Source organism: Ambystoma mexicanum, chromosome 8 (assembly GCF_040938575.1).
Source record: "Ambystoma mexicanum isolate Mex_15411 chromosome 8, UKY_AmexF1_1, whole genome shotgun sequence".
Taxonomy (NCBI): Eukaryota; Metazoa; Chordata; class Amphibia; order Caudata; family Ambystomatidae; genus Ambystoma; species Ambystoma mexicanum.
Genome location: NC_090929.1, coordinates 873,709,734 through 873,734,100, shown reverse-complemented (window position 1 = coordinate 873,734,100; position 24,367 = coordinate 873,709,734). Strand labels below are relative to the sequence as shown.

General features: G+C 46.8%; 1 long non-coding RNA gene across 1 annotated transcript in view; it reads right to left on the bottom strand.

Annotated features, from left to right (window-relative positions):
* The window catches only part of LOC138472525 (uncharacterized), a 67,893-nt gene extending 44,601 nt beyond the window's left edge, over positions 1-23,292 (bottom strand). Inside the window, exons 1-2 of the long non-coding RNA XR_011268623.1 lie at positions 23,205-23,292; positions 22,736-22,869 (exon numbers count right to left, since the gene is read on the bottom strand). This is a non-coding gene — a long non-coding RNA (uncharacterized lncRNA). The remainder of the gene's footprint in view (positions 1-22,735; positions 22,870-23,204) is intronic.
* Positions 23,293-24,367: the final 1,075 nt, after the last annotated feature.

Sequence of the window (24,367 nt, the reverse complement as noted above, 5' to 3'; positions counted from 1 at the left end):
TCGAAATGTTTGGAATTTACTCCTTCCCAATTCCTCTTTTATCTTGCAACTTTGACCCAATAAGAAGATTGACTGCTGAAAGCGCTCCGGTAAAAGTCTGTGTTACCCAACACTGTCCGGTAAATAATGGCAAGGGTTAAACTTGCTGCTTTCTCCTTTTCTTACAGGTGCGGCATAAGAAGATGTGGCGTGCTGATGAATAATACCTCCGGCGGTAAAATCAGGTAAGCATATGGCGGCTAAAGAGATACAGCCTCATTACAACCCTGGCGTAGGACCATGGTGCTATTAGCACCATGGTCCATGCCGGATTCCGTCATGGTGGATGGTGGAATTACCGCCCCATTACAAGGTTGGCGGGACGGTAATTCCCCATTCACCATGGCCCCTTCCCCATTCCTATTTTTGGCCCATAGGGCACAATGGGAATGGGGAAGGCGCTAATTACGGCACCGTAAATTAAGGTTCCGTAATTAGCACCAAGGTCGCTTAGCTCCTTGGACTTTAACGCCTGCAAAAAGCAGGCGTTAAAGTGGGAATCTGGTCTTAAGGGTTTAACGGCGCTGCAGCCTTTTACGGCGCCGTTAACCCCTTAACGCCAGGGTTGTAATGAGGCCCACTGTCTCTGTCTGTTCTCACTGCTCACCTTTTTGTTTCTTGTTCCCCTTAGGTGCCGGGATTCGGCGATGTAAAGATGGAGACAGCGCCGGATCGAAGAAATGCTGCGTCGAACGGTGAGTATGGTGCGGCGCTGCTGCTGCGATGCGATGCGTTTAAAACAAAGTCTTTCCTCTGGTTTTGAAGATGCGATGAATCCGGAATCAGGTAAGAAATCAGGTAATACTCTTTTCTAACCTTTGCTTCTTTCCTTCTTTCTAGGTGCTCCAGGTTCGAGGCGGGCGTGGCAGAAGGCTGGATGCTGCTGCTGGCACGATGAATGTTACGCTGCTGGATGCAGAATAACGCGAAGCGTGTGCTGCTCTTCGGGCGTGGTTTAAATAGCCTCCAAAGTAGTCCCAGGTAGGTATTCCTCCCTGACCACACCTGAGTAACAAAATAGTCCCTAAGGTAAAGTAGTCCCTTCTAGGCCTCACATGGGTTTGGATCTTCTTGCAGCATGGTCTGCATCAGGTAAGTGTGTACCTATGAGCCTGGCGCCTATGGCGCCAGGTCTGATGTCCCATATGAGCCTGGCGCCATAGGCGCCAGGACTGAACCCAGACAGCCCCTAACAGGGGTTGCTGGGTTTTCTCAAGGCAACATGATGGCTGCTCCGGGGCTGATGGACGTGGTCTAGATGCCCGGGGGTATGCATCATGACACACACCAGATGACACGTCATTTAAGCAGCGATCGCTCTGGTAGAGTGGGTTCTCGGACGGCCAGGCAGCAGTCGGTTTGCCCGACAGTGGGTGATACAGTCAGAAATCCACCTGGAAATAGAAGCCTTGGGCAGGGCTTGTTTGGATTAAATTCCGACGGCACCTCGGGCATGAAGAAGGGGTGCATCCTCAGCACCACCCTTGTCTCATGGAAAGAGTCAAGTACGGTGGTTTACAGGAGAGGGTCTGAATCTCCCCCACTTATCGTGCAGAGGTGATGGGCACAAAAAAAATTGTTTTCCACAACAAAAACTTGAGGTGCGCAGAATGCATAGGCTCAAATGGAGGACCCATGAGCCTAGTAAGCACCACATTGAGCTCCCACGCCGGGACCAGAGCCTTCACCGGCAGGAACAAGCAGAATAGTCCCTTGATGAACACTATGATCAATCGTTGCGACCACAAGGATGGTCGTCCTGGGAATCTGATCTAGAAGGAGATAACCACCTGATGAACCTTGATGGAGGCGTGGGCCAGTCACGATATGGCCAACAGCAGCAAATATGGAAGCACCTGAGAAGCCTTGACGCTCATTGGGTCGATCTTCTGGAAACGAGACCAAATGGCAAATCTCTTCCACTTGAGTCCGTAGTATTTCAACAGAGACGATGCTCTAGCCTTGGTGAGAACTTCCTTGCAGTCCACTGGGATATCGTAGTCACCGAATTCTAGCTCTGCAGGAGCCAGGCCTTCAGGTTCAGAGACCCTGGATCATGGTGAAGAATGGTGCCTCCTTCCCGGGTGAGAAGATCTGTGGCCACTGGCAGCTTGACTGGTGGTGCTGCTGACATGCTGAGAAGGTACGAGTACCAGATCTGCCTCGGCCATACCGGTGCAATGAGGATCATCCAGCACCGACACTGTTTGAGTAGATTGATGACTCATAGTAACAACGGCAATGTAGGGAACCCATACAGAAAGAGGCCTTCTCAAGGGAATGAGAATGAGTCCCACATGATCCCCTGCTGGGGAAACCTGCTGGCAAACCTCTGGCACTTGTTGTTCATCGCCATCGCAAGCAAGTCGATCTGCCCCATTTGCGGAACAGATTCTCCACTAGGTCCTATCAAAACTCCCACTCGTGGCACGAGCGAAGTTCCCTGCTCAGATAGTCAGCGACCGTGTTCTTGACTCCTGCCAGATGAAACGGAATGAGGAACATCCCCTGAGTGACGACCCAGTGCCATAAATCCTGCACTTCTTTGGAGAGCACTGGGGACCTGGTGCCCCCCTGCTTTCCGATGGAAAACATCATGGTGGTATTGCTGGTGAAGACCCGCACCGCCTTGCCCGTGAGGGACGGCAGGAAAGATTTGAGTCCCCAAAACACAGCTCGTAGCTACAGCACGTTGATGTGCAGTGCCTTTTCCTCTGGGAGTCACAGGCCTCTGGCGTGAAGACTTCCGGTGTGGCCTCCCCATCCCTCCAGGGAGGCGTCTGTCATCATAGTCTCCTGATGTGCTGGGGCCTGGAAATCCACACTGCTGGTCAGATTAGAGCGCACACCCCACCATCATATCACCTGACGGAACCCCACGTTGCGCGCCATCTTGTTCTAGAAGCTTCCAGACACTTGGATCCAATGGGCGTTAATGAACTCCTGCAGTGGCCGCATCCATAGCCTGCAGAGTCGGATGAGTTAAATGCATGACGACATCATGCCGAGCAGAGACTTGATGGCCCTCACCATGGCGATCTTCAGAGCGAGCAGCCGTTGCACCTTGCCCATGAGGGCCGCCACTCTCTCCTCTGACGGTCACGCCAGGCATGACACTGTGTTGAGCCGGGATCTCAGGAACAGCGCGTCCTGCGATGGAGTGAAGCAGTGCTTTGCATAATTCACTGAGAACCCCAGATCCATCAGTAGATGGACGGTCCTCGCTGTGTGGTCAACAATGTTGCTTCTTGAGCTAGCACTGATGAGCCAGTTATCCAAGTAAGGGTAGACATGGATCCCTTGCAGTCGCAGATGTGCCGCCACCAGCACCAGGTACTTGGGAAAGACCGTTGGTGCCGACTTCAATCCGAAGGGAAGGGCCTTGAATTGGTAATGCTTCCCCTGGATGACGAAGGGCAGAAACTTGCAGTGTCCCTTGTGAATTGGGATGTGGAAGTACTCATCCTTCAGTTCCAACAACGACAGAAAGTCTCCCTCTTCCAGCTGTCCGAGCACATGCTGAAGAGTGACCATTCAAAACTTCTGGGACTTGATGTAATTGTTCAGTCGTCGGATGTCGAGAATGGGCCTCCAGCCCCCTGTCTTCTTTCTCACAGGAAGTACCTTGAGTACACTCCGGAGCCCAGGAGCCGCTTTGGTACAAGCTCTATGGCCCCTTTTTTTAGCATGGCCCTAACCTCCAGCAGCAGCTGAGGGACGTAGTTTTCCTGACTTGCCACAGGTGGTATTCGGGGAAACTTCTATTGAAACTCCAGGGTGTGTCTGTGGGCGAGAGTGTCCAGCACCCGACGGTCGGTGGAGATGGTCTTCAACAAGCTAATGAAGTTTGACAGCCGGTCTCCCACAGGGGTGCAGGGGTGCACGGGTGGGGGCCTGACATCACAGCCAGTTAATTCTTGCTTGTACCTCGAAGGGCCTCCTTGGGGACCCTGGCGACGACAAAGTCCTCCTCCGAAAGCATTGGAACGGCCCCTGTTGGTCTCCTGTGGTGAGGAGCGGGAGGGCTGGTGGTACGAAGAGGAACTCCCGCCATAACCCTTGGAAGAACGAGAAGACTTGCCTCCTGGGGATCGAAAGGACGGCCGTCACTGCTGTAGCATGCCCAGGGCATGTGCCATCTCTGTGTCTGTCTTGATAGCCTGTAGGGACTCATCTACAGTCTTCCCGAAGAGATTTTGTCTGTCAAAGGGCATGTCCAAAACCCTTGTCTGTACATCCTGTCGAAAGTTGGTGACCTTGAGCCAGCCACGATGACGAAGGCAAACCCTGTTGCCCATCTGCCAGAACCCTGCATCAGCGATGTCCATGGCCACCGTGAAGGCGTGGTCCAAAGCCAACTCACCTTCTTGCAGAATTTCCAACGCCTCCAACCTCTTGTCGTCGGGGACTAAGTCCAGGATGGGAGCGATCCTGAACCACAGCTCCTGGTCGTATCGCGCTACGATAGCGAGGGCTTTGGCGGCCTCGATGGTCGTCGCCGCAGAGTAGATCACACATTGTCCCATGGCATCTAACTTCTTCCCCTCGCTGTCTGGAGGGGTGGACACTGCTGAGGAAGAAGCGCCCCACGACTTCTTCTTGACCGCTGCCGAGACCACCGAGTCCGGCGATGGTTGGCCCGCAAGTACTTGGGCGCAGAGTCCGGCACTCTGTACTTCTTCTAAAGGCGATCCCTCTTCACCGGGACTGTAGAAGGGTTCTTCATGAGAGATAAGCCTTTGTCCCAAATGTCATCCAGGAGTGAGACCGAAACAATGGTCTTTCACTTCGCCTCATGGCACTGGTACAAGAAGCCCTCCTTCTTCTTCTCCTCTGGAGCGAGCTGGAAGAGCTCCAAAGCTCTGGAGATCATCACTTGAAACAAGGCTATCTTATCCGGTGGGGAGGATCTGGGAGGTAGTGACAGGAGGTCCCCCAGCCCATCGCTGTCGTCCGTGCTCATTGTTGTTGTCGCCGTGTCAGGGTCTGTCTCACCCCCCGGGGTGGGAGAGGGCGGTGAGGGGTGGCAAGGAGGCAGTGGGTGCCTCTTCCTCTTTTTGGCCGGGGGTTCCCCTGTTGCCAGGAGGTCGGCCATCACCAGCACCGCAATAGGCATTCTCATCTGTATCTCGAATACCAGAGTATGTAGCGTAGATAGAATGTCCACAGAGACGTCTCTAGGTGGCAGCTCAAGCGGAGGAGGCAGCTGCAGCAATGGTGGAATAGGAAGCTGGGGCATAGGTAGACAGCCCAGGCCCTTGATGACATGTGGCTCTCCGTCGCCTTCCTCAATGGTATCCTCGTCGTCTTCATCATCGCCTCCGTCAGCACCCTTGTCATAGGGCCTGCTCCTCCTGGATGGTCTGAAGGTAGACAAGCTCCTCCTCCGAGGTGATATCCATACCGTGGAGGATCTCTGCACCCCCCCATCTTTGCATCCACTGGGTACGGTCATGGGGAGATGACTGGCATCTTCTTCTCCAGGCTCTTCTCTGTGGGCTGGAATTAAGACTCCCTCCTAGCATGGAGGGACACTCTTGCCTTCGGGGGTGCGCCCTGCGGATTTGCCTCCATGGCCTTCGAGAGGGATGCCACCACCACCTCGATGGAAGGCAGGGCCTTCGTCAGGTGTACCTGGGCCTTCACGGTCAGGACCGGTTCCTTGTCCTGCTTGGCCTTCTCCTTAGGGGGAGGTTCAGAGCCCTGAACCCCCCTTGGCCTTCTCCGGCATTTCGTTCTTGGACTTCTCCTTGGCTGTCTCCGGGGCCTCCTTGAGTTTGCACGGATGCTCCGACTTTCTCTTGGACGATGATCCTGAGTGCTGACTGGAGACTGAAGTCGCTGGAGACATTCGATGTGTCCTGGCCACTGGGGAGACCACCGCAATGGCGCTCCTGTTAGCAGTGGACTCACAGTGCTTAGCCTTATGTTGGGACCCCACGGGAGGGGCACCATCAAAGGACTTAGAAGCCCGCTCAGCTTTCCTGGATCCGGGAGAGTCATACCGCTGGGAACCACCCGGTGCAGAGGCCTTAGCCTGTAGCCACTCGTTCAGCTTCTTACGCCGATAATTCAACGTGGAAAAACGCACAATCTTCCTCGTTGTGCGTAGCGTACAGGCAGTAAAGCCACTGTGAATGTTTGACATCCGAGAAAACATTCTGTAAGCCACTTTCAGAGCAAAGCTTGAACAGGGGGGTGGAATCCTTCTTCTCCTCCGACATTGTGCACGCGGTGTAGGCCTGAAGAATCTTCTGGAAGCCTACATGAAGAAACTTGATGAAATCTGCCGTTGAGGGGCGCTGAAGAATCGAAAAAATGGCTGGAATTGGAAGGTTGATCGATGGAGCACAAGGCTCGATTGACCGAAAAATAGAGTAAACTCTTTCTAAAAAGCAAAACAATGCAGTAGAAGCTCGAGAGCTAAGCACGAGGACTCCCAACACTTGAAGGTGCGGTAAAAATCTGAACATGGCTGCCAGAGGAGGGGCTTAGGTTAAGGGCAGTCATTGGCTAGGGGCAGTATGACCCAGTGCTCAGTGATTGGTTGTTAGGAGAAAGACAGTTCAGAAATGAAACTGAAATTGATTTTTTCTTTTACCAAGGATTCCCAGCTTGACGACGGAGAATATTCATGAGCATGTGAATCCATGCCAGACCCCATGCTGGAGAAGATTGGTTAGGAGACTGGATTAAGTAAGGTTGTCATCCATGTATATGATCACAAATAAGTCAGAGTAGTCATGAAAGATGTCATTGAAAAACTTCTGAAATGTGGCCGGTGCACCGAAGGGACTGAAAGGTATCGCCAGTGATTCAAAATCACCCAATTGAGTGTTGAAGGACATCTTCCACTTGTCTCTCACTTTGACCCGCAACATTTTATATGCTCTGATTAGTTCAAGTTTACTATAGACATGTTCTTCCTTGACTTGGTCTTGCAAGGAAGTGCAATTGTATAGTGTAAGGATTGTGGATAATGTTGGTGTTCAGATCTCTGTAATTTACAGAGGGCCTTTGTCTTCACCCTTCCTGTTGATAAAGAACAATTGAGCTCCTACAGATGAGGGCAATAGCCAGATGAACCCCTTGTGAAAGCTGTCCTTGATATATTCCAACAGTGTTTCGTTTTCCTTACTAGAAAGTGTGCATATCTTCCCAGGGATCAGTGCAAGTCTGAGGTGCAAGCCTATGGAACAATCATAATCCTTATGTAGTGGTAGAGTCTCAGACTCTTTTTTTGCTATACACCACCAGAACATCCTGGTATTCAGCAGGTAATTCCACTATAGCAGTTGTGGGAGGCCGGGCCACAACTGCAAAATGTGTCGTAGATAAAGAAACCGGGTCAGGACGAAAGTGCCATGCTCACGATATGAAGGAAAAATGAATAATCAGTTTGGCCCAGATTGGTCTGCATATTATGGCGTACAAGCCACTTGAGGCCATTATAACCTTTAACTGAGGTTATGTAATCACATTCAATAAGATGTTGGGCCTCATTACACGGTTGGCCGGTAAGGGTTTACCGGTACTGGTATTTTACTGGTACCGGTAAACCCTTACTGCCTTACTACGAGGTCCCTTTGCGGGTTGGAGAATTTAACGCCTGCTTTTTGCAAGCGTTAAAAACCAACCCGCAAAGGGACCAGGGAGCTAATTACGGTACAGCAATTTGCTGTGCCGTAATTAGCACCTTCCCCATTCCCATTATGCCCTATGGGGCAAAAATGGCAATGGGGAAGGGCAATGGGGGAAGGGGGAATTACCGCCCCACCAACCTTGGAATAGGGCGGTAATTCCCCTTTCCACCAAGGCGGTGCCGGTATTTTACCAGCATGGACCAAGGTGCTTGTAGCACCTTGGTCCACCGCCGTCCGAGTAATGAGGCCCTTTGTCTTGATGTTGTTTACTTTCCAGAAGAATGATCTGATAGAGGTTAGTACCTGATGTGACTCAGGAACTATCAACTGTGTGAACTTCCTCTGGGTATTCTTTATTCAGAATACCAATCCTCAATAGCACAGCATAGGTATTATCCTTAAATCTACTTGCTACTCCCAAGTCAAACATGGCTACTGTATTCAGTCTAGGTTCACCCGGTACCACTAAACAATATTCACAGGTATAGTTTAGGCTGGCCTTCAGGGGACTCAATGTACAAAGAGTGTATGTTCTGGTTTATCCATTCATGGATGGGCTTTGTTGTTTCTCTGGAGATTGGCCATACAGTTCCCAATATAATATTCTTTTTACCACAGTAAATGTGCATATTCTCTCTGCTCTGGTGTATCATTTCCTATGGTGTCACAGGTCTTCTTCAACTAGACCCAAGTTTTATGGGTTCTGTAGAGGATTGTATTCGTATTTGTAATTTATTTCTATTTTGTAGAGCGCCTTAAGTCAAAGCGCTATACATTTAAAATGAAACACGGTGCAATAAAATTGAATAGGCAGTCAGATCAGATAACAATCAATCAGGGATGTTGAAGTTGGTACGTTTTTAGAGAAGCACGGAAAAGAGAATAGACACTAATGGAATGAAGAGAAAGTGGGAGAGCGTGCAAGTTGAGAGGAGCAAGAAGCTCAAAAGATCAGAAACGAGACTGACCACATGGGAATGAGGAACCACAAGCCTAAAGTGGGAAGAGAAGGAATATAGAAAGATAAGAGTAAAGCAAAGTAGGGGGCAAGACCATAGAGGGATTTGAAAACGAGACAAAGAAAGTGAAATTTGATTTGAGAGTGGAAAGGCAGGAAGCCGAGTTTAGCAAGAGAAGAGGAAATAGAATCCCGATAGGGAAGAAGGCAAAATAGACAGATGGAAGAGTTAAAGACTGATCTTAAAGGGGCAGGATGGGAACTTGGAAGTCCAAACAGAGTAGTAGAACAAAAGAAGTGTTATGATTCGCCGACCATGGAAGTTGTGGAATCAATAGAGGAGAGGCTGAGCTGCTTCACTTCCGAGGGGAAGCGTGCGCAGCATTCTAGTGTTTTCACTTTTTGTTTATGACGTGTATATAGACGCGTCGGAAGGATTCCTCAATGCGTTGCAACCCTACGTTCCACTGGGTGTCCACGCTGTGCGAGTGTTCCACTCATCCTCCTGCTGTTTTCCTTACCTGTTTCCTCCTCGCTTACCTCCCCCTGTTCCTCTTTCTTTTTGTATGTACCGTTTTTCGGTATGCTTTGGCTTGCCTTGTTCCTTCTGGAACTCTTTGAGCTGTACTCGGGTTTCGAGTCCTGTCCCGCGTTCCAAGTGGTTACCGCATTTGCTGCGGGATTGTTCGCTCTGGCCCTCGGAGCGACCCGGTAGTCGCGTTCCTCCGGGAGTGCCTTGAGTTCCACATTACTGGGCTATCGCAGGCCACGCTGTGTCCTTACACACAGAGCTTGGTCAACATCCACCCTCAATATGGATACTCCTTGCAGGCACTTTCTGCACGGAATACTGTACCTGATCTGCTACCTCACCAGTGCCTGTCGGGAATTGTAATTCTCAACTCTTCAGTCCAATAACTACAAATTCTTCTGATTATCATCCTTCTTATCTGAAGCCCAGGACTTCAACACCAACACCCTGCAGACATATCCTCAGGGTTTTTTCCAAAGCTTTTCCCTGATTGTGGGGTGGTCTCCCTGGAGGTCCCACTGCCGGGCAATAGCGATAAGGCAAGGTGGCCTCCAGAGGACCTCATCCTAAAAGCCTCAATAAAAAGCCAGACTCTGCTTGGAGAGAGAGAAGAGACATTTCCACAGAAGAATCATCCGACGACGGAACTACAGGTGGGGAGGAGGACGAGGTGGGTGACGAAGGCTTTGAAACAGTTTATTCAACTGTTTGTGAGACCTTGCAATGCCCAAAGATGGCGAGCCTAGAACAATACCAAGAGCTTGTCAATGCCATACAAGAAATCAATGTAGAAGTACAAACTTTGAAAGCAGACAACACTGCCTAAGCAGACAACACAACACTAAGGCAAAAGGTTCACCAGAGAGACGAGGGTTTTGGAGACCTTCCCCCAGAGAAGAGGGTTTTGGAGACCTTCCCCCATTGTCTTTGCCTTGTAGCAAGTTTGACGGCAACCCCAAGAGAATAAATTAGTTTTTAGATGCCTGCATGGTCTATTGCACATTCTGCCCCAAGACCAATGAGTTAGAGCAGCACTTTTACAAAAGAAAGAAGATCAGATGGAACATCCAATTGCCTATTACTCCCGGACTCTCATCTCAAGTGAAAAGAATTACTCAGTTTTAGAAAAGGAGCTCCTAGCCATCAGACAAGCCTGTGAGGAATGGAGACATCTACTACAGGGGGCCAGGCATCCTTTCCTGGTTCACACCGACCATAGAAATCTCAGTATTTTACAACAGATGGGATGTCAGAATTCCCGTCACGCCGGTGGACATATTTCTTTTCTCAGTTTGACTTTGAACTCACTTATTTGACTGATAACGATAACCAACTAGCAGACGCCCTCTCTAGAAGCTATGGTGAAGAATCAGGAAGATATACGGGACATGCGCTATTGTTAACCGGGAAAAGATTCATAGGAGTGGTTAACACCTTTTTACAAAGAGTATTAGAGGCCCAGAAGACAGCTTCATTTCAAGATCCATCCATAATCAAGAAGGGGAGGTATTGGTTCAAGGAAGACCGGTTATACTTACCAACACAGGCACTTCAAACAAGAGCTCTAACATGGTGCCATGACCTTCCAACAGCCGGACACAAAGTTCAGACAGCCACACTGGAGTTGACAAGACACCACGTTTGGTGGCCAACAATGGCTAATGATTCCAAGAAGTATGTTTCCACTTGCCCTACATGTGCCCGGAGTAAATACAGCACAGCTAAACCTCTGGGATTACTCCAGCAAGAAGCAACTCCGGCAGGTCCTTGGCAGCATTTATCAATGGATTTTATAGTTGAACTTCCTAACTCCCAAAGGTACACTGCTATTATGGTAGTAGTTGCCTCATTCAGCAAGTTGGCCCATTTTTCCTCTTTGAGAGGTACTCCTACAGCTTCTGCTACTGCAGAGGTATTCCTCAAGGATGTGGTGCGTCTTCACGGTCTACTTCTCACCATTGTATCAGACAGAGGAGCGCAATTCACACCAAAATTCCGGGCCTCCCTATGTAAACAGTTGCAGATCCAAAGAGCTATGTCATCAGGTTTTCACAAAGAGAGCAACGGGCAGACAGAACGCCTTAACATGACCCTAGACCAATGGCTCAGATGTTTCTGCAATCAGGCACAAGACAATTGTTACCATCTCTTAACAATAGCCGAGTATTCCTACAATAACACCACTCACTCAGCGATTGGAATGAGTCCCTTCAAATGTACTTATGGATTTGATCCCAGGCACCTGCCCTTTTCTGCGATACAAACCACTAAGCTGCCAACTATCGATCAGGTATTAAACAATCTAAAGGACAATCACAAAAAGGCCCAAGAGATCCTGTTATCTAGTCGTCAAAACTACAAGAGATGGGCAGACAAGGGAAGAAGGCAGAATCCTGGATGGCAAGCTGGAGAAAAGGTTTGGCTATCAACTAAATATCTACCCAGGTGTGCACATCCTGGAAAGTTTGCTCCACGATACATTGCACCTTTTTCTGTAGACCGGCAAGTTGATCCAGTTGCATTCAAGTTATCTTTACCACATTCTTTAAGAAAGATACATCCAGTGTTCCATTCTTCCCTACTTAAGGAATACAAACCAGATCCACACAACAGATGGATCAAGAAGAAAAACCCCAGCCTAAACCACACTTAGGAGTATGAAGTATCCTGTATACTCGACTCTAGGTACAGACATGGAGTGGTACAATATCTCATACTATGGACGGGGTTTCCATGGACGGACAGAACATGGGAACCAGTAAGGAACCTTAATGCACCTAGACTCCTGCTCCAATTCCATAGGTGTCATCCTGGGAAACCGGGAGGGGTACCTTTGAAGAAGGGTCATACTGTCATGATTCACCAACCTTGGAAGTTGTGGAATCAATGGAGGAGGGGCTGAGCCGCTTCACTTCCGAGGGGAAGCGTACGCAGCATTCTAGTGTTTTCACTTCTTGTTCATGACGTGTATATAGACGCATCGAAAGGATTCCTCGACGCGTTGCCACCCTACGTTCCACTGGGTATCCACACTCTGAGAGTGTTCCTCTCATCCTCCTGCTGTTTTCCTTACCTGTTTCCTCCTCGCTTACCTCCACCTGTTCCTCTTTCTTTTTGTACGTTCTGTTTTTCAGAACGCTTTTCCTTGCCTTGTTCCTTTCCGGAACTCTTTGAGCTGTAGTCGGGTTTCTGAGTCCTGTACTGCTTTCCTAGCGGTTACCGCATTTGCTGTGGGATTGTTCGCTCCAGCCCTCGGAGTGACCCGGAAGTCATGTTCCTCCAAGAGCACCTTGGTTTCCACATTACTGGGCTATCACAGGCCAGGCTGTGTCCTTACATACGGAGCTTGGTCACCATCCAGCCTCAATACGGATCCTCCTTGCAGGCACTTTGTGCATGGAATACTGTACCTGATTTGCTACCTCACCAGTGCCTGTCGGGAATTGTAGTTCTCAACTCTTCAGTCTCATAACTATGAATTCTTTCTGTTTATCATCATTCTTATCTGGAGCCGAGGGCTTCAACACCAACACACTGCAGACACATCCTCATGGTTTTTCGGCAAAGCTTTTCCCTGATTGTGGGGTGGTCTCCCTGGAGGTCCCACTGCCGGGCAATAGCGATAAGGCAAGATGGCCTTCAGAGGAGCTCACCCTAAAAGCCTCAATAAAAAGCCAGACTCTGCTAGGAGAGAGAGAAGAGACATTTCCACGGAAGAATCATCCGACGACGGAACTACAGGTGAGGAGGACGAGGAGGCGGGTGACAAAGGCTTTGAAGCAGTTTATTCAACAGTTTGTGAGAGCTTGCAAAACCCAAAGATGGCCAGCCTAGAACAATACCAAGAGCTTGACAATGCCATACAAGGAATCAATTTTAGAAGTACAAACTTTGAAAGCAGACAACACTGCCTTGAAAGCAGACAACACAGCACTAAGGCAAAAGGTTCACCAGAGAGAAGAGTGTCGAGGAGACCTTCCCCCATTGTATTTGCCTTGTGGCAAGTTTGATGGCAACCCCAAGAGCATAAAGGAGTTTTGGATGCCTGCATGGTCTATTACACATTCCGCCCCAAGACCTATGAGTTAGACAGGACTAGAGTAGGATTCCTAATTTCTAGTCTCATAGGAAATGCTTTGGCTTGGGCTACTCCATTGGTAACTAATTCAGATCCGGCCCTTAATGACTATGGATTCTTCGTACAACAGTTTTGTGCCTGGTTTGAAAGACCCAAAGTGTTATACACTTCATATGAGAACCTTTTGGACACCATACAAGGATCTTCAGACGTGCAGACTTACATATCCAATTTCTAAAGAATCACACTGGAAACCGGATTGTCTGTTTCAGCCAAACGGACACTATTCAGGAGAGGTCTGCGCAAAGAAATAAAGGACGAGCTGGCCAGGATTGACAGACCTACTACATTCCAGGACTTGGTTTCCTTAGCCTTACAAATTGAATACAGGCTATCGGAAAGGCAAGCTGAAAGAAGAAGACCTAGGCCTTTCACACTGTTACCTCCTAGCCTCCCATTCACCTCAGAGAAGTGCTCACCAGTATCCCAGACTGACAAACCTATGCGAATCGGTACAGCCAGAGGACCCTTGACTCCCCCAGAAAGAAAACGTGGCAAGGACTTGAACCTATGTATGTATTGTGGGTCAGAAAAGCACCTTCTACGCGACTGTCCTGAGGTGCCTCCCAGGAGATCGGGAAATGATCAACCCCGACCCTGAATAGGAACAAGGGAGGGGTTTCCACTATTAATCCCTGTGTGACCGCTACACCGGTGAACCTGGACACCTCTCATCATTTGATGGTGTTTAGGGTAGTGTTAGAATGGAAGAAAGACTGTGCGGTCGAATGTCTTGCTATGCTAGATTGCGGTGCTGCTGGCAACTTCATGGATGGTCAATGGGCAAAACAGCAAATCATACCCAGAAGAGAAAAACACCAAGCGATACCAGTAGAAGGCACAGATGGTATGCCTTTAACTTCCGGCCCTATAACTCAGGAAACCCAAGAGGTTACTGTCACAATGAATTCACACCAAGAAAGTCTAGTTTTCGATTTGATACGAGCAGCCCATTTCCCGGTTATCCTAGGAATTCCCTGGCTCGGGAAACATAATCCAAACATTGACTGGGAGACTAACATGGTGGAGTTTCATTCTAAATATTCTTTTCAGTCTTGTCTTGGTCTCGAAAGGGAACAAACCCACCAAGATGATTCAGTACAGATAAGAAGTGTCAATACTATACCTCTAGCCGACCAGGAATTTGAAGACGTGTTTATTGATGCTCAGCCCGACCTCTACCACCTCACCAACCAGAAGATTGCAAGATTGAGCTGTTACCAGGAGCAGTGGTTCCGTTTGGAAGGATGTTTCTGTTGTCTCTCCCTGAGAAAGAAGCCTTACAGCAATATCTATCCACCAATCTTCAAAACTGCCTTATTCGGGAATCGACCTCCCCAGCCGGAGCCTCACTATTCTTCATCTCTAAAAAGGGGACAACAGAACTCAGACCCTGCATTGATTTCCGAGGTCTCAGCAGTTTGACACTCAGAGATAGATACCGCATGCCCCTAACAAGGACATTATGGAGGCAGTGCAGGGAGTGCAATGGTTTACCAAACTCGACCTCCGAGGAGCGTTCCATTTACTAAGGATACAAGAAGGGGACGAATGGAAAACTGTGTTCAGAACTCACTTGGGTCATTATGAGTACCGAGTGATGCCCTTTGGTTTGGTAAATGCTCATGCTGATTTCCAGTGGTTTATGGACAAAGTATTTGCTGATCTGCTTTTTTCTTCAGTGGTGGTTTACTTGGACGATATTTTGATTTATTCAGGCACGCTTGAAGTACATCGTCAGAACATAAAGGAAGGGCTACAGAGACTCCGCAAACACCATCTTTTAGCTAAACCTGAAAAATGCTTATTTGACTTCTCCACTGTTCCCTATTTGGGCTTTATACTTTCCAAAAACATTCTGGAAATGGAAATGGATTCACACAAGACAGACGCTATCACTAAATGGCCCACTCGAGGCTCGGTCAAGGATATACAGAGATTCCTAGGCATAGCAAACATTTATCGTAAATTTATCACACATTTTTCTGACATAGTCTTACCCATTACTGCTCTGCTTAAGAAGGGGATAAAATGTGTTAGGAACCAAGAAGCCGACAAAGCATTCATACAGCTCAAAGAAGCTTTTGTAAAAGCTCTGATCCTGAGACAACCAGACCAAACGTTACCCTTTATTGTGGAAACTGATGCCTCTTATGGGGCTATAGGAGCAGCACTTTTACAAAAGAAAGAAGATTAGCTGGAACATCCAATTGCCTATTACTCCCGGACTCTCACCTCAAGTGAAAAGTATAATTCAGTTTTAGAAAAGGAGCTCCTAGCCATTAGACAAGCCTGTGAGGAATGGAGACATCTACTACAGGGGTTCAGGCATCCTTTCTGGCTCACACCGACCATAGAAATCCCAGTATTTTACAACAGATAGAATGTCGGAATTCCTGTCACGCCAGGTGGGCATATTTCTTTTCTCAGTTTGACTTTGAACTCACTTATTTGCCTGGAAAGAAAAACCAACTAGCAGACGCCCTCTCTAGAAGCTATGGTGAAGAATCAGGAAGATATACGGGACATGAGCTATTGTTAACTGGGAAAAGATTCATAGGATTGGTTACCACCTTTTTACAAAGAGTATTTGAGGCCCAGAAGACAGCTTTGTTCCAAGATCCATCCATAATCAAGAAGGGGAGGTATTGGTTCAAGGGAGACCGGTTATACTTACCAACACAGGCACTTCAAACAAGAGCTCTATCATGGTGCCATGACCTTCCAACAGCCGGACACAAAGGTCAGACAGTCACACTGGAGTTGACAAGACGCCACCTTTGGTGGCCAACAATGGCTAAGGATTCCAAGGAGTATGTTTACACTTGCCCTACATAAATACAGCACAGCCAAAATCCTCTGGGATTACTCCAGCAAGAACAACCTCCTGCAGGTCCTTGGCAGCATTTATCAATGGATTTTATAGTTGAACTTCCTAACTCCCAAGGGTACACTGCTATTATGGTAGTAGTTGACTCATTCAGCAAGTTGGCCCATGTTTCCTCTTTGAGAGGTACTCCTACAGCTTCTGTTACTGCAGAGGTATTCCTCAAGGATGTAGTGCGTCTTCACGGTCTACCTCTCACCATTGTATCAGACAGAGGAACGCAATTCACATCCAAATTCTGGGCTCCCGATGTAAACTGTGGCCGATCCAAAGAGCTATATCATCAGATTTTCACCCAGAGAGCAACGGGCAGACAGAATGCCTTTACGCGACCCTAGAGCAATATCTCAGATGTTTCTGCAATCAGGCGCAAGACAATTGGTACCATCTCTTACCAATAGCCGAGTTTTCCTACAATAACACCACTCACTCAGCGATTGTTATGAGTCCCTTCAAATGTACTTATGGATATGATCCCAGGCACCTGCCCTTTTCTGCGAAACTATCCAATAAACTGGCAACTATCAATCAGGTATTGAACAATCTAAAGGACAATCACAAAAAGGCCCAAGAGATCCTGTTATCTAGTTGTCAAAACTACAAGAGATGGGCAGACAAGGGAAGAAGGCAGAATCCTGGATGGCAAGCTCGAGAAAAGGTTTGGCTATCAACTAAATATCTACCCAGGTGTGTACATTCTGGAAAGTTTGCTCCATGATACATTGCACCTTTTTCTACAGATCGGAAAGTTAATCCAGTGGCATTCAATATATCTTTACCGCATTCTTTAAGAAAGATGCATCCATTGTTCCATTCTTCCCTACTTTAGGAATACAAACCAGATCCACACAACAGACGGATCAAGAAGAAAAACCCCAGCCTAAACCAACTAAGGAGTATGAAGAATCCTGTATACTCAACTCTAGGTACAGACATGGAGTGGTACAATATCTCATACTATGGAAGGGGTTTCCATGGACAGAGAGAACATGGGAACCAGTAAGGAACCTTAATGCACCTAGACTCCTGCGCCAATTCCATAGGTGTCATCCTGGGAAACCGGGAGGGGTACCTTTGAAGAAGGGTCATACTGTCCTGATTCGCCGACCTTGGAAGTTGTGGAATCAATGGAGGAGAGGCTGAGCTGCTTCACTTCTGAGGGGAAGCGTGCGCAGCATTCTAGTGTTTTCACTTTGTGTTCATGACGTGTATATAGACGCGTCAGAAGGATTCCTTGATGCGTTGCAACCCTACCTTCCACTGGGTATCCACGCTGTGCGAGTGTTCCTCTCATCCTCCTGCTGTTTTCCTTACCTGTTTCCTCCTCGCTTACCTCTCCCTGTTCCTCTTTCGTCTTGTACGTTCCATTTTTCGGGAATGCTTTAGCTTGCCTTGTTCCTTCCGGAACACTTTGAGCTGTACTCAGGATTCCGAGTCCTGTACCGCGTTCCTAGCGGTTACCGCATTTTCTGCGGGGATGTTCGCTCCGGCCCTCAGAGTGACCCGGAAGTCGCGTTCCTCCGGGAGCATCTTGGTTTCCACATTACTGGGCTATCGCAGGCCAGGCTGTGTCCTTACGCACAGAACTTGGTCACCATCCACCCCCAATACGGATCCTCCTTGCAGGCACTTTCTGCACGGAATACTGTAGCTGATCTGCTACCTCACCAGTGCCTGTCGGGAATTGTAGTTCTCAACTCTTCAGTACAATAACTACGAATTCTTCTGATTATCATCATTCTTATCTGGAGCCCAGGACTTCAGCACCAACACCCCACAGACACATCCTCAGGGTTTTTCGGCAAAGCTTTTTCCTGATTGTGGGGTGGTCTCCCTGGAGGTCCCACTGCCGGGCAATAGCGATAAGGTAAGGTGGCCTCCAGAGGAGCTCATCCTAAAAGCCTCAATAAAAAGCCAGACTCTGCTTGGAGAGAGAGAAGAGACATTTCCACTTAAGAATCATCCGACGACGGAACTACAGGTGAGGAGGAGGAGGAGGCGGGTGACAAAGGCTTTGAAACAGTTTATTCAACAATTTGTGAGAAGAAGAGTCAGGAAAATATTAATGAGGACATTAAAATGTTAGATGCTTGGAAGGTGAGAAAGGGATGATCTTTGCAGATATTGTGAAGAGGAAAATGACAGGAGCAAGAGGTAAGAGAGATATGAGGAGAAAAGGAAAGATTTGAGTCAAAGTGAAGACCAAGATTACGAGCTGTGGTTGAGATTGGGAGCGTAGAGGGTGGGAAAGATATGAATGCAGGTGGAAGATGAGGAGGGAGAGAGTTTGCACGGAAGAACAGTTTCTCCGTCTTCCCTGCATTAAGTGTGAGAAAATGACAATATTTTATAGCAACAAGACAAGCTGTGAGAGTGTGGTGAATATCCGGGGAGAAAGAAGAAAAGGATCGAAATAGTTGAGTGTCATCCGCGTAGAAATTATGTGATAAGCCAAATGAGGAAATGAGTATAAAGAAAAGAGAAAGGGGCCTAGGACTGACCCTTACGGTACCCCATGGCCAAGCGAGAAAGACGTAGAGGTCTTGCTCGCTCAAGAGACAGAGAAAGTTTGGTTAGCCAAATAAGAATGAAACCAAGAAAGAACCGAGCCCTTGAGACCAAATGAAGAAAGCGACGCCAGGAGCAGAGACTGATCTACAGTGTCGAATGCAGCAGACAAATCAAGAAGAATAAGAAAGGAGGAGTGTTTAGAATAATGAGCTGAAAGAAGAGAATTTAGCACAGAGATCAAGGCAGTTTCTGTAGAGTAGAGGTGACGAAAACCAGACTGAAATCGAGGAAGAAGCAAAGAATCAGTGATACATGAGGAGATCTGGGAATAAACAAGATGTTTTAAAAGTTTAGAAAGATAGAATAGAAGAGAAATAGAATGGAAATTAGAAACAATCAAGGGATTAGCTGTTGATTTTTTTAAGATAGGAATAATAGATGCAGTATTCAAGGATGCAGGAAAAATAGATGTAGAAAGACACATGTTAAAGAGACAAGATATGGTACAAGAAAAGGATAGGCCTTGGGAATGAGGGCTGAAGGAATCAGATCAGTGGGAGAAGCAGTAGGGTGTGCTTTGGCTAGTAGAAGATGAACATTAGTATTGGAAACAGGAACAACATGAGAAAGGAAAGCAGAAGGAGTAGATGTAGGAGGAGGTGATGTAGCTAATGAAAAATTAGACCATCCAGACCAGAGATGACTTTTTCATTTTGTAATCCTGAACTATTTATTTTTGTGACAACCTATATGTCAAATTACACAATAACAAAATATATTTATATAAAATATGGCTCTTTGAACTTAGAAAACAAACACATCCCTCCAGGCAAACTTCATTCACAACTTCTTCATACATTCATCACATTCACAAACAATAGAAAAAAAAAAATGATATTTTGTTCATATCACAATAGAAAGCATTTCTTCGTTTCACACTCGATTGATTTACAATGTGTCCATCTGTCAACATTCAGAGGATAGAAAAACTGTTTGTCGACATGTTTCGGTTGAGTTCTTGAAGTGGGCAATAACTTCCCTTTGTGTATTATGTTCAACCTTCTTCAGGACAAGAGACGATCGCCAATTCCGCGTGGTCTCATAGACGAGTGGGGGTGTGTGTAAGGCAAAGAGGCCTAGGTCTCCTCTGATTTTTTCAGTGGCTGGCGTGTCGGTTCAATGGAGTAAATCCCGGCGTGAGAGATCTCTTTTAATGAGTTCCACGTCGTGTGTCTCAGTTAAGGGGCTCGCAAAATAGTCAATTCGTCCGAGCTGGGGGTTCGGTAAGATTCTAGGTTCTCTGGAGTGAATCCCTTGGGAGAGTGTGCACGTTGCTGGTCAATCGCAAGTCACGGAGTCACGAAATCGGTGTGACCTCAGCTCTATCCGTCGGTGTATGCATCTGTTGACGCTCCTTTGCAACTGATCGCGGCGATCCGGCGTACGTTCCGAATAGCGCCAATTTCGTGACTCCGTGACTTGCGATTGACCAGCAACGTGCACACTCTCCCAAGGGATTCACTCCAGAGAACCTAGAATCTTACCGAACCCCCAGCTCGGACGAATTGACTATTTTGCGAGCCCCTCAACTGAGACGCACGACGTGGAACTCATTAAAAGAGATCTCTCACGCCGGGATTTACTCCATTGAACCGACACGCCAGCCACTGAAAAAATCAGAGGAGACCTAGGCCTCTTTGCCTTACACACACCCCCACTCGTCTATGAGACCACGCGGAATTGGCGATCGTCTCTTGTCCTGAAGAAGGTTGAACATAATACACAAAGGGAAGTTATTGCCCACTTCAAGAACTCAACCGAAACATGTCGACAAACAGTTTTTCTATCCTCTGAATGTTGACAGATGGACACATTGTAAATCAATCGAGTGTGAAACGAAAAAATGCTTTCTATTGTGATATGAACAAAATATCATTTTTTTTTTTCTATTGTTTGTGAATGTGATGAATGTATGAAGAAGTTGTGAATGAAGTTTGCCTGGAGGGATGTGTTTGTTTTCTAAGTTCAAAGAGCCATATTTTATATAAATATATTTTGTTATTGTGTAATTTGACATATAGGTTGTCACAAAAATAAATAGTTCAGGATTACAAACTGAAAAAGTCATCTCTGGTCTGGATGGTCTAATTTTTCATTAGCTTTATCGTTTTGCCTGATAGACCACAGACTTAAAAGCAGGCGTCCCTTATATATTTGTTCTGGAGGAGGTGATGTGCCTAGAGGAAGAGAGGCTTCAATAACTTGATGAAGAGAGAGAAATTTTGAAGAAAAGAAATGAGCAAAGTCAGAAGCAGACAAAATGGAGTTAAGAGAGTAGTGAAGGGTGGGAGGAGAAAGAAGTTGTGCAAGAGTTTGAAAAAGACTCCTAGGATGGGTGGACTGAGTATGGAGAAGAACAGAGAAATAAGCCCGCTTTACAGAAAGAAAACAGTCATCATAGAGAGAGAGTGATAGGAAAAGTAGGAAGAATGATCAGGTGTTGATTTAGATTTAAGCCAACACCTTTCAAGTCGGTGAAGACGCTGCATGGAGTGAAGGTGAGGGGATAGCCAAGGTTGAGATGGTTTCCGGGTGGGGTGGAAAGCAAACAAACAATAGAGTTTGTCAAGACAAAAGGAAAGAGATAAGGAAATAGCAGATGCCACCTCATCAGCATTGAGGGTGGAAAAGAGTGAAGAAGGAGGGAGAGCAGATGTATAGGTGGTATTAAAAAGTGTGGGATTAAAGCTTCGTAGAGCACACTGGAAAAAATGTTTTGGGAGAGAAAGAACAGGGGGGTTCTGAGAGATTGAAAACATTAGTGACACTGAGAGTAGATAATGATCCGAGAGGTAGACAGGTAAAGCTAGTACCGAGGATGCAGTGAAAGTTGAGAGGAAAATTAAATCAACAGAGGAACCAGATATGTGTGAAGGGGTAGTCAAGAACAGAGAGAAAGGAGTAGTGGAATGAATAGAAGATAAGTGAAGATTAAAGTCGCCTAGCAGTACGACAGGTTTGGGGCTAGGTAAGATGTGAAACAAGAGATGGTCAATGTCTTCGAAAAAGAGCCGACAGGACCAGGAGGACGATAGCCAATGATGAATGAAATAGACAGAGGTATAGTCAAGATTTTATAGATATATTCATAGGAAGAATAGGATGGAATAGCAACAGAGAGAGGAATGGAAGAGCAATAAGGATGATAAAATATACCAGAACCCCTGCCACGACTGATGGCACGAGGGACGTGGGCAAAAGAAGTCACGGATGTAGTCAGAGAGGCAACAACAGTTGTGTTATGAGGCAAAATCAAAGTTTCAGTAATACATAAAAATGAAAGTTTAGTCTTAGAAATATGTCCAGTACCACAGTAGATTTGTTGCGTAGAGACCTGGCGTTCCAAAGACCCAGGTCAATGGTGGCATTTTATTTGGAAATCAAGGGATACATGAGATTGGATTTAACATAGTTATTTGTGAACCTGACATCTGAGTGAAAGCTAATTATCACCCTGTTTTCATTGGCCCTCATTACAGCAGCGGCGCTAAACCATGGCGCTATTAGCACCATGGTTGGTGCCGGTGTTGTAAAGAGTCCACCATGGTGAAATGGAGGAATACCGCCCCATTCCAAGGTTGGCGGGGCAGTAGTTCCCCATTTCACCATGGCCCTTCCCCATTCCCATTTTTGCCCCATAGGGCTCAATGGGAATGGGGAAGGCGGCAATTATGGTACCGCAAATTGCGGTACCGTAATTGCCTGCGAGGTCCCTTTGCGGGTGCCTACTTTAACGGCTGGTCCAGACCAGCCTTTCAGGTCGGGTCCTGCAAAGGGACCGCGTAGTAAGGCGCTAAGTGGTTAACGGCACTGCAGCCTTTTACGGCGCCGTTAACCACTTAGCGCCTGGGTCGTAATGAGGCCCATTCTCTTTTAACTTTGGTTTTTTGATGCACTAACAACCAGTGCACATCTTTAGCGCAAGTTAAAATAGTACATGTAATTTCTCACATACCCAAGTTCTTACCGTAATCATGCCCAGTTGTTGATTATTGAAGCCCCTGCCTTGGCATGGCCTTACTACCAGTCCCGCGATCGGCGGGATTAAGCTTCTGTTTTATTCTTCTGGGATGTCACGCTTGTAGAGCTTCTTTAAAGTAGCTGTTTCATAAAAACAAAAGAGCACGTGTTTGAGCCATCTCTTTGTTTTAATAAAGGCTTCCCATGTCGACTCATATGATCTTTTAACACAATTGTGTTGTTAGTGTCTTACCCCTATAATTATGACACGCTTATTCATATAAGTAATCAATACGGCCGACACGTGTGCTCCAATGTAATGTGGATGGAATAGCACAACACACGCGTGCACGGACAAGTTTAGCACTCTTACAGCTTACTGACATCGGGGAAAGTTATATTTCCTCGCACTGTTGTTTGTGTTGAGGGTACCCCGATCGAGTCTGTGTGAGTGTTAATGTAAAACGATTTCTTACCTTTACAGCAAGAAGCAGTCCACTCGAACTTCTGGCGTCCACTGTGTATTCCTTTACTCGCAGTCAAGTCTGCTCTGTTACCTTCCTGTTTCGAGACACGTTAGGATCTACGCTGGAAGTAGAACTCTCTTACCAGCTGCTCGGCTAATGAACTAGAATGCTCTTCACAATGCGTGATTTGTGCCTTACGTGCCTCCATTAGAGGAATGAAAAAAATGAAAATAAATCTTGAAGTATTGAACAACTATCTCAGACGGGGGTGTTCAGTACTTCGATTTATATCCAATATTGCTAAAGTGAGCTAGTTTTTACATGCTTACATTGTGTAACATTTCTGCGTTGTGTCAAATTCATTCGGCTGATTTATATCCAATATTGCTAAAGTGAGCTAGTTTTTACATGCTTACATTGTGTAACATTTCTGCGTTGTGTCAAATTCATTCGGCTTTTATGCTGGTTCTCTCTCGGTCCTGTACTGGATTGTCAGGAGGTGCATACTCGAGCGCTCATATAAGTTGCATAGCCTCACACTGAGTCACTTTGTTGTCCATTGAGGATCTTTAAAAAAAACAGCAGTGTGTTGAGAGAGATTTATTTTTCAACATTGCTTAAAGGTCGATATCACTGTATCAATTGATGTTTATAATATTGGCTTGTGGAATACAAAAACATTGCTTATGCTAGCTTACAAATATCTCCAGTCTAATGATTCATTTAAACCTGTCTCTACCAAGTCACAAAGATAAATTAGTCTTTGTTCTTGGTTGAGTAGTTTCTTCTTATTGACTGACGTGTCTTTTAATGAGTTCAGCTGTAAGAGCACACTCCACGTGAGTGACTCTGGTGTATGGTACACAGCTAAAAAATGGCCTACCATTGGCACGGTTAAATTCCGATTCTGTATACAACTTTTATGCTCTGTAATTCTTTGCTTGACTTTTCTTTCTGTCATGCCAATATAGATTTTCCAGCAAGAGCACCAGATGACATAGATGATCATTTTCGAATTACAGTTTGGAAATTGACGTTGGAGCCACGGTTTCTTCAGGCTCAGGTCAACTTCTTTGGTGCGTTTAGTGCTGGCACAACAGCTGCATGTGCCGCAAGTGTATATCCCACCTATACTCTATCGTACTCTGCTTGACCTATCTCCTTCTTTGACA